This window comes from Piliocolobus tephrosceles, chromosome 1 (genome assembly GCF_002776525.5).
Source record: "Piliocolobus tephrosceles isolate RC106 chromosome 1, ASM277652v3, whole genome shotgun sequence".
In the NCBI taxonomy this organism is placed as follows: Eukaryota; Metazoa; Chordata; class Mammalia; order Primates; family Cercopithecidae; genus Piliocolobus; species Piliocolobus tephrosceles.
Window position 1 is genome coordinate 68,976,016 of NC_045434.1, and position 16,589 is coordinate 68,992,604.

A 16,589-nucleotide genomic window follows, 5' to 3' on the forward strand; every position below is an offset into this window, starting at 1 on the left:
GCAGAGTCTCCACAAGCAAGAAGACCCTTACCAGATGTGGCTCCTTGACTATCTCAGCATCCGTAACTGTAAGATATGAACTCCTTTTCTTTATAAATTACCCAGTTTCAGGCATTCTGTTATAAGCAACAGATAATGCACTAGTACAATCATAATGCCATTTTGTTTTCAAAGAGGGGCACATCTTTTTTTTTAAATATTTTTTTACTGTGCAAAATCTGCTACAATAACATTCTATTTAAATAATCTTTTTTGTTTACCTTCCCTCCTCTGTCTTTCTACTCCTTGCAGCTTCACCTGCACCCCAGGTAACCAGTGCTAATAACTTGGTATGTGTACCTTCATACTTTTCTTCATGCCACATAATCATATGTTGCATTTGGCTCCCCATAATAGCGACTCAGCACAGGCTTAATCACTTTAGAGTTTATTCTTGTATGTAGGCATCCAGGGCTGCTATGGTGGTTACACAAAGTGATCAGGGAGCCAGCTTCCTTCAAACTGTGTGCCTGGCAATCTTTCACATTGTCATATCTTCAAAGTCAAACAATGACTATAAAAGCACCAGCCATGCATCCTTTTCAGGTAAGAAATGGGGAAGACCAGGGGCCAAAAAGAGCTTCACCTAAACTTCATCCAACACTTCATCCAAAACTTCCACTTAAATTTCACTGGCCATTCCTATCTGCAAGAAGAGAAACGTTTGAGCACATTGCTACCCCTAATAATGGAGGTTCTCTTAGTAAGGAAGAAAGAAATAAAAGATTTAGGTAGGCAGCCAGCAGGCTGTACCTAAACACACACACACACACACACACACACAAACGGTTTTAGGGTTTTTGTTTTGCTGTTGGTAGATGTCATCAGTTTCTGAAAATTGGTTCAGAGTACATCTATACCTTTGCATATAGCTTTCCCCATTTAATCACATTTCATGGAAACCCCTCCAAGTCCATTAATATAGATCTAACATATATTTAAATTGCTACACAATTCCCCATGTATAAGACACTATAATTTATTCATTCATTCCCCTAATGATGGGCTTTGCTTGGTTTTCAGTGTTTTGCCAACTACAAACAATGCAGCAATAAACACCTTTGTACATGTGGTTTTTTTTTTTTTTTTTTTTTTTTTGTATTGGTGCTTTTATTTCTATAGAGTAGATTCCCAGCGGTGGGATTACTAGGTTGAAGGGCAAATGTATTAAAATTTTGTAGTCTTTGCTAATTGCCGAAAGGTTTGTAGCAACTCATACTGCACCCAGCAATACATGAGTACCTATTTCCTCCTCATTCTTACCAACAGTAGATGTTTCCACTCTTAATTTTTACCAATCTGAAGGGTTATAAAGTAATATTATGTTATTACCTTAATTTTCATTTCCCTGATTGATAGTCATATTGAGCATCTTTTAAATCTATTTATTAGCTGGGCATGGTAGCTCGTGCCTGTAATCCTAACACTATAGGAGGCCAGGGAGGGTGGATCACTTGAGCTCAGGAGTTCAAGACCAGTCTGGGCAACATGACGAAACCCCATCTCTACCAAAAGTACAAAAATTAGCTGGGCATGGTGGCCCACACCTGTGGTCCCGACTACTTGGGAGGCTGAGGTGGGAGGATCACTGGAGCCCAGGGAAGTCAGGCTGCAGTGAGCCATGATCATGCCACTGTACTCCAGTCTGGGCAACAGAGGGAGACTCAGTCTCAAATGAATAAATAAATATCAGATCCTTAGAATTTCTCTTCTATGAATTACATTTCATTCATATCATCTATTTCTACTAGTTTTGTCTTTTCTAATCAATTTCTGAGAGTTTTTGTGTATTATGAATATTAATCAGCAATTAATGTAGTATAATTAGCATTCTAGCATACTACATAAAAACTTTATTGACTGTTCTTTGCCTACAGAATAAAGTACAGGTTTTATTATTATTATTATTATTTTTTTTTTTTTTTTGAGACGGAGTCTCACTCTGTCACCCAGGCTGGAGTGCAGTGACACAAACTCGGCTCACTGCAAGCTCCCCCTCCCGGGTTCATGCCATTCTCCTGCCTCAGCCTCCCAAGTAGCTGGGACTACAGGCACCTGCCACCACGCCTGGCTAATTTTTTTTGTATTTTTCAGTAGAGACAGGGTTTCAACGTGTTAGTCAGGACGGTCTTGATCTCCTGACCTCATGATCTGCTCACCTCAGCCTCCCAAAGTGCTGGGATTACAGGCGTGAGCCACCACACCCGGCCAAGTCCAGGTGTTTTAGCAAAGTGAAGTATGTTGTCTGGGCAGGAGATGCTGTTCAGATGCCTTTGATAAGGACAGTTAGGCAACTCAATTCCTTTCTCCCCATGTGTCCATTTACATACGTTGATTTACACACAGATTAAACAGTATGGTCTATGAGGAAAAGGTCTGAACCTTGTTCTTGGTTGGATTTCAGTCATCTGATGGACTGGGGTGGCCCTGAGGGAGGCATGATTAAAGTGGTGGTGCTGTGGGTGGTGCTGAAAAGTAGGTCATCATAGAGCAGAAGGGATCTGGCCCCTTGGATCCAACCTAGCATTTGAGCCAGAATGTCCAAAAGCAGTTCTGGGTTCACTGTGGAACCCAGTACTGGAACTTATCTCACCTAGCTGCTTTGGCAGCCTCTGTGGGTGCTGAGAGAAAATGGGTGTCTTAGTGTGTTTGGGCTGCTGCTATAACAAAATACCACAGACTGGGTAATTTATAAACAATAGACATTTATTTCTTACAGACTGGGTAATTTACCACAGACTGGGTAATTTATAAAACTGGGTAATTTATAAACAATAGACATTTATTTCTTCCAGTCTAGAGCCTAGGAAGTCCAAGGGCAAGATGCCAGCAGATTTAGAGAGCTTGCTGTCTGCTTCCAAGATGTCGCCTTCTTGCTGTGTGTTCACAAAGCAGAAGGTACAAATGCTGTGTTCTCACATGATGGAAAGGAGGCAAGAAGGGCCAGGTAGCTTTCTGAAGCCTCTTGTATGTATGTATGTATGTATGTATGTATGTATGTATGTATGTTTGTGTGTATGTATTTATTTTTGAGACAGAGTCTCACTCTATCATCCAGGTTGGAGTGCAGTGGCACGATCTTGGTTCACTGCAACCTCCATCTCCCAGGTTCGAGTGATTCTTGTGCCTCAGCCTCTCAAGTAGCTGGGATTACAGGCACCCACTACCACATCCGGCTAATTTTTGTAACTTTAGTAGAGATGGGGTTTCACCATGTTGGCCAGGCTGGTCTCAAACTCCTGACTTCAGGTGATCCACCTGCCTTGGCCTCCCAAAGTGCCGGGATTACAGGAGTGAGCCGCCTCGCCCGGCCTGAAGCCTCTCTTACAAGGACATTAGTGCCATTCACAAGGGCAGAGCCCTCATAACTCAATCACTTCCCAAAAGGCCCTACCTCTTAACACTCTTGCATTGAGGATTAAGTTTCAACATGGATTTTTGAGAGACACAAACGTTCCAACCATTGCAGGGGCTTGTATGGAGGTTTAAAGAGCTGTTATTTTGGACCCAAAGCGGGCTTGCCATGGAATCCTTAATTGACCTGTAGCCAATCAGAGCATTTTCCTTCACACTTGACTAGAGCAGTGGCAATAAAGTCTGGTCTTCAGATGGAGCAGTGATGCTCCAGTTTCTACATTATGAACCTAATTGTCTAGGTATTCATGCCAATAACAGGAAAAGTGTTCCAACCTTGTGTTGGTACCCTGTTAAATCATTAAGCCTTGGAACTGCAGAAATGCAGCCTGGCTAGACATGGTAGCAAGTGGTAATCTAGATGGGTTCATGAAAACATAAAAGTACTCCCCAAGGAGTTCCCTAAGTATTTGGTAGGAAAAACTCTGAAAATAACTTTGATTTCCTGCATGGATCTTGGCTTCTTTTAGTTAAGCCAGTGAGACTCAAGAGTTTGTGAGAGCTGGGTATTGACGCTAATGGGATCACCACCATACACACTGATGAAGGCCAAAACCGGTGGCTTCCATTCTCACTGTGCACATAATGGACTTTGCTCACCTCTCCAGCCTTACCTCCTGCAATTTTCTCTGTTCTGAATATGTTGAATATAGTCCTCCAGCCAGTAATAATTTTTTTGTCTACTGTAACTTTGCATATGCTATTCTGTCTTCCTGAAATGCTCAATCTCTCAGCTGCATTATTTATTGGTTAACTCTTGTGAGTCACTGCCTGCTTCAGGAAGTCCTCCTTAATTCCTCCAATTGGGGCTTCAGGTTTCTCCTAAAGCTCTCATCACATTCCTCGTGCCCCCACATGCCACCTCTTCTATCAGACTGTGCACTGGTTTCCTCAGCACTGAGTGCAGTGCTTGACACATAACAAACAATCATGTTTCATAAAAATTAAAAAAAAAAGTGTTTGCCAGAGAACCCATAAAGGAGAGAAACCTTATGAGTGCAATAAATGTGAGAAAGCTTTTACTGATAAGTCATGCCTTAATAAACATCAGGGCGGGTGTGGTGGCTCACGTCTGTAATCTCAGAACTTTGGGAGACTGAGGCAGGCGGATCACTTGAGGTCAGGAGTTCAAAACCAGCCTAGCCAACATGGTGAAATCCCATCTCTACTAAAAATACAAAAAATTAGCGAGGTGTGGTGGTGCATGCCTGTAATCCCAGGCACTTGGGAGGCTGAGGCAGGAGAATCACTTGAACTCAGGAGGCAGAGGTTGCAGTGAGCCAAGATTGTGCCATTGCACTCCAGCCTGGGCAACAGAGTGAGACTCTGTCTCAAAAAGAAAAAAAAAAACCAAAGAAACACACACACACACACACACACACACACACACACACACAGTGTTTGCATGTGCTCAATGCTGTGCTCGTTTTTTCTAAGAGAAATAAATAACATATTCCCTGAGCTCAAGTAACTGATAATCCAGCTAGGAAGACAGGGTTTTTCGGGTTGTTGTTTGTTTTTTCCTCCCAACAAACTACTGCATAATTATACACATATAAAATGAAACGTTAAATTACATAATATATCTGTAAGGACGATGAGAGTTGAGAGATGGGGACATAATAGAGCCATATGCATCCATGAAAGAGAAAATATTCTGTTAGTGGATATTTCTATAGAGTTCAAAAATAACCTCCAAACATATCAAATATTGAATATGTGAAACCCACTGTGCCAGCCACAGAAACCTTAAGCTAAAAAGAGGGGAAATTGCTAGCTTTAAGGGCTTATGATTTAGTCAGAACCACTTCAAATTCTGTTTGGAAGTAGACAGGGCATACACATTTAACCAACAGGTAACAAAGAAACAAGTACCACGGCTGGAGTGACAGGGCAGGGTGGCCACATAAAAACAAAGCAAATCAGTTTCACTCATTAAAATAGAAAATATTAAAATAGAGATAATATGCAGCCTTCTTAGCGGGGGGTGCTGAAATATTACTATTATACACTATTAGTGGGAGGGTAAATTGGTACATATTCCCTTAAGGGTAAATTGGCATCATATATCAAGACTTTCAGAAATGTTCTGACTCTGACCCAGTAGTTCTATTCTAGTAATTTATATTAAGGAAATAATCAGAGACACGGACACTTATGCACAAGGATATTAATAGCAGTGTTATTCTTAATGGAGAAAAAAATAAAAATGTTGAACAATAGAGATTAGTAAATAACTTATGATTCATCAGTATAATGGACATTATACAGTCATTAAAATCTGTTTTTCTGATAATTTTAGCATTATCGGAAATTTTTCATGTCATAAAACTGAGTGAAAAAATATAGAAAACTGTGGACAGATTATTTACATTTTATGACTGCAAACTCCTAGACATTATCAGTGGTGGAATTATAAGTGTTCTTTTTTTCTTCCTTATCATTTTCTTTATTTTCTAAATTTCCTACAAGTATGTATAATTTTATTTTTAGAAAAGGCTTTTTTTTTCTGAAATGGAGTCTTGCTCTGTTGCCCAGGAAGCAGTGGCCCAATCTCAGCTCACTGCAAACTCCACTTCCTGTGTTCAGCGATTCTCCTGCCTCAGCCTCCCGAGTAGCTGGGATTACCAGTGCTCGCCACCATGACCTGGCAATTTTTGTATTTTCAGTAGAGACAGGGTTTCACCATGTTGGCCAGGCTGGTCTTGAACTGCTGACTTCAGGTGATCTGCCCACTTCCACCTCCCAAACTACTGGGATTACAAGCATGAGCCACAGCACCTGGCCAGAAAAGTTTTTAATTTTTAATGCAAATAAATCTATAGGAGCCAGGCGCGGTGGCTCACGCCTGTAATCCCAGCATCTTGGGAGGCTGAGGCAGGCGGATCACCTGAGGTCAGGAGATTGAGACCAGCCTGGCCAACATAGTGAAACCCCGTCTGTACTAAAAATACAAAAATTAGCTGGGCGTGGTGGCAGGCACCTGTAATCCCAGCTACTCGGGAGGCTGAGGCAGGAGAATCTCTTGAACCCGGGAAGTGGAGGTTGCAGTGAGCTGAGATCGCACCATTGCACTCCAGCCTGGGGAAAAGAGTGAGACTTCATCTCAAGAAAATAAATAAGGCCGGGCACCCCTGTAATCCCAGCACATTGGGAGGCTGAGGCGGGCGGATCACAAGGTCAGGAGATCGAGACCATCCTGGCGAACACGGTGAAACCCCGTCTCTACTAAAAATACAAAAAAAATTAGCCGGGCGTGGTGGCAGGCGCCTGTAGTCCCAGCTGCTCAGGAGGCGGAGGCAGGAGAATGACGTGAGCCCGGGAGGCGGAGGTTGCAGTGAGCCAAGATCACACCACTGCACTCCAGCCTGGGCGACAGAGCGAGACTCCGTCTCAAATAAATAAATAAATAAACAAACAAATAGATAGGACAAAGTAGTTTATGCTCAAAGCAAGATAAACAAGTGACAGTAAACTCACATTAATGCAGAATGATTGGAAATTGCACCCCTCTTTCGTTTTCATGCTGTATAGCTATACTCTTCTTCTCTACAATCTCTGCAGTTTTTGACAGGGAGATTCATAGAGAAAAAAGCAAAGAGAGATTTGGAGAATGACACTACCTTTTCTTTTGTGTTGTATTCAGGTGTTTCATGCAAAGTTTGTGGGTGGAGCAACTTGGTGGTCACACCCTATTACCTATATCCTATGAATCTTTTCTTTCCTTGGTTATCCTAAAATAACGCTTGATGAAGAAAAGGCAGGGAACAGCAAAGGAGTGCTGGCTATAGCATCATGAGCCCTGAAAGGATTTTCCCAGCAAGTAGAAAAAGCCCCTTTCACCATCAAGTGGTGATCATCGTCATGGTCCTGAGTCCCTAATGACCATTCAGGAATATCTGGCCTGCCCGAGGCACAATAAGGTTAACAGCATCTCAGTCCCTTTAATGTGGTGGAGGGATGAGACTGAGATAAGGATTGAAGGACCAAAGAAAAAGCAGGCGGGCCGGGCACAGACGCTCATGCCTTTAATCTCACCACTTTGGGAGGCCGAGGTGGGTGGATTACCTGAGGTCAGGAGTTCAAGACCAGCCTGACCAACATGGTGAAACCTTGTCTCTACCAAAAATACAAAAATTAGCTGGGTGTGGTGGTGCACGCTTGTAGTCCCAGCTTCTTGGGAGGCTGAGGCAGGAGAATCACTTGAACCCAGGAGGTGGAGCTTGGAGTGAGCCAAAATCACACCACTGCACTCCAGCCTAGGCAACAGAGTGAGACTCCGTCAAAAAAAAAAAGAGCAGGTGCACATGTCTGCTAAAATATGGATAAGACTGGCCAGGCGCAGGGGCTCACGCCTGTAATCCCAGCACTTTGGGAGGCCTAGGAGGGCAGATCATGAGTACAGGAGATCGAGACCATCCTGGCTAACATGTGGAAACCCCATCTCTACTAAAAATACAAAAAAATTAGCCGGGCGTGGTGGCGGGCGCCTGTAGTCCCAGCTTCTCGGGAGGCTGAGGCAGGAGAATGGCATGAACTCGGGAGGCAGAGCTTGCAGTGAGCCAAGATGATGCCACTGCACTCCAGCCTGGGCGACAGAGCCACACTCCGTCTCAAAAAAAAAAAAAAAAAAAAAAAAAAAAAATTCTGGATAAGACTGCCTAGGAAATCAACCCAGTTAATATGTATGCTTCCAGCAGATGATCAATGAACATCTGACATGCAAAAACTAGCTTCCATTTGTGTCACATTCCCCCCAGTTCATCAAGGGCTTTTACATTTATGATTTTATTTGATCCTAACCACAACCCTTTGAGAGAGGCCCCAGTCTTCCCATTTTACAGATGAGATCATCAAGGCTCAACAAGATGAAAGCTTTTGCCCAAGGTCTCTCAGGTAATAGCAGCTGGAACAGAAACCCAGACTTCTGGTTCCTCTGATTCTTTCTTGTTTGACACATTTAAGCCCTGACAGAAACATTCTCATGTAAGAACACTCACAAATAATACTGAAATGTAAAAAGAAAAATAAAAATATGCCTATCTACTGGAAGTTTTATTCGTGTGATCTTAGCTACTATTTCTCCTTTTGAAATTTCACTTCTTAGCTCTTATCATGAATGCCAAGAAGAAACACAACCGACATACCCAAGGCACTACCTCTGGGCTTTAGTCAGATTTCATTCTCAATCCAACCCTGTGAAGTGAGTAGCTGTCCCCATTTTATAACTAAGGACCCTGCAGGATCAGAGAGATTAAGCAACTTATTCAAGGAGATGTGACTAGTAAGTGGCCCGGGCAGGACTTGTACCCGGATCCTTTTGGGCACAGAACTCAGGCACTTTCCAAGGTACTATGAAGCCTCCTCAGGCAGGAGGTGCTCAATAAACATCCTTAGCTTGCTCTAATCCATCAAAGGAGATTTGACCAACTTGGATGTTTAAGAGCCATACCACCACAGCAGATCAGGTTAGTACACACGGGGATGCATTTGCAGGTCATGCGTGAGACGGAAGACAGCTCACCTTCATCAGTCAAGCAGATTTGAACTCCCCCTTTCTAGAAAATCTTCCTGCTTGCTGGAATCTGCTTAGCTTTAGAACACTGTAGTTACCTCTCCCCTTTCCTAGCTTACCCACCAAATGATTTTCCCTTGAGACATTTACTGAGCAGTCACAAAAGTATCTTCAGTCCATCCACATGACAACGGCATATGTGTTTGCAGGAGAGGAACCCATCTCAGGTTTCTGGTCCACAGGAGGCAGGGTCCTGGGATGCCTCAGTCACTGCAGACAAGGTCCAAAGAAGCCCCGAATCCTCTGCACCCACCTCCCTCTCACCAAAAACCGTTTTCAGGGGGAAGAGTGGAATCATCTTAGCCTAGAAGAACTTCATATCTAAATGAAACAGCAGCCAAGTTTCTCTTCTCCAGGAGAAAAGAGATTTCCAGCCTCTGAGTTAAAAAAAAAAAAAAGTCATTTTTTGGAGTTTCCTCTTTCCAATCTCTTTTACAATAGCTCTCTGAACTTTCAGCTAGTCCCACCTGTCTTTTCTTACGCTTACGCCCTTCGTCCCATGTCCAACCTCACTGTCTTCCTGTCTTCGACCCTGCTATTGGTGGTCTGGGCCCTGCTGAGGACCACAGCCTATAAAGATCATGCTTAAGGCAGGAAGTCAAGGCTTCACTCTGTCACTACATTTCTTGCTGCTTAGCATTTGTGTGTTTTCAACATATGTTTCTCCAGTCTCCCATTAAATCAGAATCACAGAATGTTAGGAATGGAAGGAACTTAAGAGCTCTTTCGTTCGTGGAGAACCTCCACAGCCTGTTCCCAAACCTCTCTAGGGGCTTTGGCATTTGCCCCAGAACTCCCCTCACACTACAGCAGCAGTTCCTAGCGGGTAGGCACTTTCCCTTGTACTTCTGCCTGGTTGCCTCCACAACTGACGCAAGGATCTCCAAAATCAGCGTTCAATGGTGTTGACGAGGGGAGCAGAATTTTCCAGTTCCAATCACCCTCAAGGGTCCTCTTTGTTTTGCCAACAGTCCTGCAGGTACAGGCATAGCTGCTTTACCCTACTTTGGTAGTGCTGAGAAATGGCAGGCATGACCACTCTAAGGCTGAGATCAAACCACCCATCCTGCCTCTGATCCCTGTCCCCCTTGCTACCACCCCAGCCTGGTGCCCTTTCTACCCTGGACTAAGCTGTCTCTATTCTGTGAGCATGGGAGGAGGATCTGTAGTATAGTATAGTGTAGTGTAGAGACTCTTCTATATCCCTTCCTGGACAAGTCTTGCCCCCACACGTCCTAGCCTGGGAATCTCAGCAGGGCATTTGTGTTCACTGCTGGCTTGGGTTGGCAACAGTAATCATACCCTGATGAGGATTAATGAGCTTCCCGGGCCTGTTGGGTGACTGTGTCTTAGAAACTGTCCAATCCAGAGCTGGGTCTATCCCCTTAACACAGCATGCTTTGCTATGAGTCAGAGCTTTGCGAATGCTGAAATTACCACCACCATGTTCCTAGGGATGACACATACTCCCAAATGCCATCATTATATATTTTCTTCCACAGTAAGCCTTATAGCTGGTCTGCAAGTTGGCTTAAATTTTGGTTAAGTTTCTTTTTGTCCCAGTTCTCAATTATTCCTGCTAGGGGAAGCAGCAGTTGTTTGGATAATCCAAAAGGATGGATTATCTAAAAATAATTTGAATTTATCTCTGGAATGTGTTAGGTGATTTATTTGTTTTAAACACAGCAGTTACCTTTCTAATGATACTTAATTTAGGGTAATGTGAAAGAAATTGCATTCCATCACCACAGATGAGTTAGATAGGCAGTTCTGGAGGTAGAGGAGAGAGGAGCCAGTGAGGCAGGGTTATGGAACAACGTGCTCAACATCCACACTGGTCAGAGATACCCACACTCTGTCCCTACATGTATAGAGGATTACACAGCCTCTGTGATTTTGCTCCCAGGGGTACATTCACACATCTTGCCATCTTCCCGTTGGCCAGAGAGGTCTTCCATCCTGAGAATGAGAGAGGGCAAATCAGGCAGACTGTGAAGTGCTTTCTGTGCCCAGAAAGTTGACAGTTGTCCTTAAAGTAAAAAAAGGGTGGGATTTAATGTTCCTTTTCCAACAAGTACGGGAAGTCCCCCTTGAGAGAGAGTGTAGGTTTTGGGGAGCCCACGGATGGCCAGTTCCTTGTTGCCCTTTCTAGGATCTTAGAACTCCTGTCTCTGGGTATCAGGACGCAAGAAGACTCCAGTGAGCAGATATTGGGACAGGGCAGGGGGATGGAGTGTGAAATGTATAGATTTTAGGCCAGAAGAAAAGGATTGCCTCTTGTTGGCTATGGGATCTTGGGCAAATTACTGAATTGCTCTGACCCTTAGTGCACCCGTCTGAAAAAACGAAAACAATAGTAAGAGTAACTACCATACAGATGAGTGGTTGCTATGATCTGAATATTTGTGTCCCCACAAAACTCATATGTTGAAATCCTAACCCCTAAGGTCATGATATTAGGAGGTAGAGCGTTTGGGTAGGTAACTGGGTCATGAGAACACACCCTTATGAATACAATCAGTGCCCTTATACAATAGGTCCAAGGGAGCTTGTTCATCCCATCCACAATGTGAGGGTACAACTAGAAACTGCCATTTATGAACCAGAAAGCCCTCACCAGACACTGAGTCTGCCAGTGTCTTGATCTTGGACTTCTCAGACTTCAGAACAGTGAGAAATACATTTCTGCTATTTATAAGCTAACCAGCCTCTGGTATTTTGTTATATCAGCACAAATGGACTAAGATAGTGGCAACTAAATAATATTTGTGAGAGTATTTTGGAAGTTGTAATGTCCTGTTCAATTGTTAGTTATTACCATAACCCATGACTGGCCCTGTAAAACCCAATCACAGTACTGAAAATGGAACTCAAAGGGCATGCCCTCCCTAAGGTGAGGGCAGCATTTGATGGACTGTATGTTCTCAGCACCTAAGAGGTATATTCAGGTGTGTACTTAATCATTACTATTCTGATTCCAACGAAGATGAAGATAGCACAAGAACCCAGAGGAAGACCGACTGCCTACTTGCATGGAGTTCTTTCTCATTTGCTTAACATTTGGTTGAATTTGTTAATGATTCTAGATCGCAGCCTCTTCAGATATTGGCCTCTTCAGAAAGCTTGGCAGTGGAATTACCATCTACCTTGAATGCCAGGTTGGAATCTGCCCAGACTCTCAATAAGAGAGCACTTCCAAACACTCTGCCCAGGCTCCTCTCTTCAGAAAGTGAGTAGATGGTGGGGAGATGGGGGAGGTAGGGAGTGGGGAAGGGTAGTGGTGGGGCATTTGCCACTGCTGATCTTCAACTTTCCCGCTTGACTATCTTCTCCCACAGAGAAGAAAGAAAGAATTGTGACTGAAGTTTCAAGTTACCCTGAGTTTTCCTTCTCTAGTCTGTAGCCTCATTCTTGTTTCTCAGTTTGCCCCCTTCTTTCTTTTCACCATTGCTCACACCCTTGGCTTTCGTGTTTCTGTTTTTTTGTTTTTTTTGGGTTTTTTTTGTCCTTAGATCTTAAACCACCGGGCCTCTGGATCAAATGGCAGACTTCTTTAGAGGAAAATGAGATATGTATTCTGGGACCAGACAGGTAACCTGCAGGCTCTAATAGTTGCTGAGGAAAAGGAGCAACATATTCACCTAGATGATTCCAAATGGCCTACTCTGGTTTAAAGTTAGGTGTGGTTATTCCAAAGTCTTCACAGACTTCTTGAACCCATTCAAACCCAAGAGAACTCTAATTCTACATGTAGCCATCAGCTACGTCTTAGTCCATTGGGCTGTTATAATGAACTGCCATAGTCTGAGTGGCTTATAAACAACAGAAATTTATTTCTCACAGTTATGGGAAGTCCAGGATCATGACATGTGTGAGAATCAGTGTCTGGTGAGGGCCTGCTTCCTGGTTCAGAGGTGGCCATCCTTACATGGCAGAGGGGCAAGGGATCTCTCAGGGTCTCTCTCCTAAGGGCACCTATCCCATCAGTGAGGTCTCTACCATCATGACCTAATCATTTCCCAAAGACCCCACCTCCTAATACTGTCACACTGGGGATTAGGTTTCACCATATGAATGTTCTGGGGGACACAAACATTCAGACCATATCAAGCTGCAATTAGTTCTTTACCTCAGGATCTTTAGTTACCCTTCAATTACCCATCTGCCACCTCCCACACCTTCAACTGCTTCCTACTTTTCATTGTGATTCAGTAAATTTCAAATTATCTCCAGTGCACATAGTATTTCTAAAAATAGAATTCTTAAGCAATAAGGATGCAGTAAATCAGGACTTTTCAGAAGGTGCATACTCTGTCAGAGGTCAGGTTCCCTAGAGGCAGAATCTAATGCAGGGATCATTGTGCAGGTGACTTTGAGGAGGAGTGCTTTAGAAGAAACCTGAAAGGTTTTATGATTTTAACACTCATCTTAAATAACTGTCCTAGTCACCCTCTAAAATTCACCCTATCTTTTTTTCTTGTTTTTTTTTTTTTTTTTTTTTTTTTTTGTCGGAATCTTGCTCCGTCGCCCAGGCTGGATTGCAATGGCACGATCTTGGCTTACTGTAACCTCTGACTCCTGGGTTCAAGCAATTCTCCTGCCCCAGTCCCCCAAGTAGCTGGGTTTACAGGTGTGCACCACCACGCCCAGCTAATTTTTTGTATTTTCAGTAGAGACGAGGTTTCACCATGTTGGCCAGGCTGGTCTCGAACTCCCAACCTCAGGTGATCTACCCGCCTTGGCCTTCCAAAGTGTTGGGATTATAGGCATAAGGCACCGCGCCCAGCCAGGGATTTACTTTCTTACCTCAAACTACTAAAAATCTGAACAAACTGTATGACGCAACGGTTTCAGGATTTGGTTACAGGATTGTGTCCCTGAAAGAAGGGAGGGGGAAACCAAGTTCAGTCCTATGATTGCTTCAGTTTAACTGGTTATAGGCAGTTTCCCAGTTGCAGTGTGGGGAAGAAGAACCCAAGCAGAGCCTCGTGGTCTCACTGAGTTGAGAGATTGAAGTTTAGGGATGCTGAGATGGCAAGAATTTGAGAGGCAAAATATCAGAGAGGAGTAACCTGACCTGCAAGAGAGCTCCAGAGATCTGCAGGTTGATAATTTGACTGGGTACTGATCTGTGCATGTAGGAGAGAAAACAACGTGAAACTGTGTGAAACAAACATACATGCAATAGAAAGCAAGAACACTGGGCTGGGTGTGGTGGCTCACACCTGTAATCTCAGCACTTTGAGAGGCAAAGTGGGAGGATCATGAGGTCAGGTGTTCGAGACCAGCCTGGCCAATGTGGCGAACCCTCGTCTCTACTAAAAATATAAAAATTAGCCAGGCATGGTGCCACGCACCTGTAGTCCCAGCTACTCAGGAGACTGAGGCAGGAGAATCACTTGAACCTGGGAGGTGGAGGTTACAGTGAGCCAAGATTGTGCCACTAACTCCAGCCTGAGCGACAGAGTGACTCAGTCTCAAAAAAAAAAAAAAAGAAAGAAAGAAAGCAAGAACACCCCAAATTCTGGAAGGTCACAGAATTCAGTTCCCATTAGGCAGAGTGAAAAGACCTCATCACACACAGAGCATTAAGTAGAGTCCACAGAAGGGTATGGTCATGGTGGTGGGGCTAAATAAGCCCCACACTACCTGTTGCTCTGGACCCACCCTAACAAAGCTTAAAAGCAAGCCTTGAAGGGATCAGGTTAAATCTAAGTAACTTAACTGAACAAAGTAGAGCATTATTTAAAGGATTACAACAAAATCTAGTATCCAATAAGGTAAAATTCACAATATCGAGCAACCAGTCAAAGCTTGCCAACCATGCATCACAATAGGAAGATAGTACCCATAACTAGGAGAAAAGGCAGTCAGTGAAAACAGACCCAGAAGTGGCAGAGATGATGAAATTAACAGATAAGAACATTAAAAACAGCTACTATAAGCATGCTTCACATGCTGAGGAACATAGAAAACATGAGCCAAGTGTGGTGGCTCACGCCTATAATCCCAGCACTTTGGGAGGCAGAGGTAGGTGGATCACTTGAGGTCAGGAGTTCGGGACCAGACTGGCCAATATGGTGAAGCCCCGTCTCTACTAAAAATACAAAAATTAGCTGGGCGTGGTGGCATGCACCTGTAATCCCAGCTACTCAGGAGGCCGAGGCACGAGAATTGCTTGAACATGGGAGGCAGAGGTTGCAGTGAGTTGAGACAACACCACTCACTCCAGCCTGGGCGACAGAGAGAGACTCTGTCTCAAGAAAGAAAATAAAAACAAATAGAAAACATGAACACAATGAAAGGATAAACTGAAGATACAAAAAAGATCCAAATGAAACTCCTAGAGATGAAAAATACATTCAAAATGGAAAATACACTGCATTATATTAAGAACAAATTGGATGATGCAAAAGAAAAGCTCAATAAATTGAAAACATAGCAATAGAAACTGTCTAGAGAAAAACAACTAAAGAAACAAAAAATAAAAAGAAAGAGAGGTAAAGAGACTGAGCTTCAGTTACCTGAGAGACAATATTAAGCAGTATAACATGGAAATTGAGTCCCAGAAGAGGGGAATAAGAAAATTTTTTTGAAAAAATAATGGCTGAAATTTTCCCCAAATTGATGAAAGCTATAAACTCACACATATAAGAAGCTCAATAATCTCCAAGCAGAGTAAATATAAAGAAAACGGCCAGGCACAGTGTCTCACACCTGTAATCTCAGCACTTTAGGAGGCTGAGGCAAGAGGATCTCTTGAGCCCAGGAATTTGAGACCAGCCTCAGCAACATAGTGAGACCTTGTCTTTATTAAAAAAAGAAAAGAAAAAGAAAAAAATTAAGGTATGGTGGCACACACCTGTGGCCCCAGCTACTGGAGAGACTGAGATAGGAGGATTGCTTGGGCCCAGGAGGCAGAGGTTGCAGTGAGCCGAGATTATGCCACTCTAGTCTGGGTGACACAGTGAGACCCTGTATCAAAATAAAATAAAACATCAACCTTGGACCTTCATTTGTCACCCAGAAATTCAGTCAATGGGTGAGTCCATCAGACCAATAGCAGCAGTAAGCACCACTTGCGTAGAGAAAAAAGCCACCACGCCAGGATAGAATAGGAGGGTCCCGAGACCTTATCTGTGCAGAAGTACTTCCCACAGCAAGATTTCCTCACCTGTCTTCTACCCCAGCAAGCACCAGAGAGCCATCATGAAAATGTACAGGGAATTTGAGGGAGGGCCAATCACATTAACATTAGCAGGACTGTACCTTGAAACCATTAACCCTGGGAGAAAGAACAGTTGAACAGTAAGTTTTCTGCATTGTTGAGATGAAGCCAGCAACAGTGGGCAAGAAGGTCGTAGCAGGAAGAAGGAAGTATTCCCTGGAGACCAACTCTCCTGTTCCAGTTTTGCCCCTGGGGCTAGTCCTGCTGAGTCCTGTAAGGTAGAAGTGTGGTGGTTCTTTTCTTTCTTTCTTTCTTTTCTTTCTTTCTTTCTTTTCTTTCTTTCTTTCTTTCTTTCTTTCTTTCTTTCTTTCTTTCTTTCTTTCTTTCTTTCTT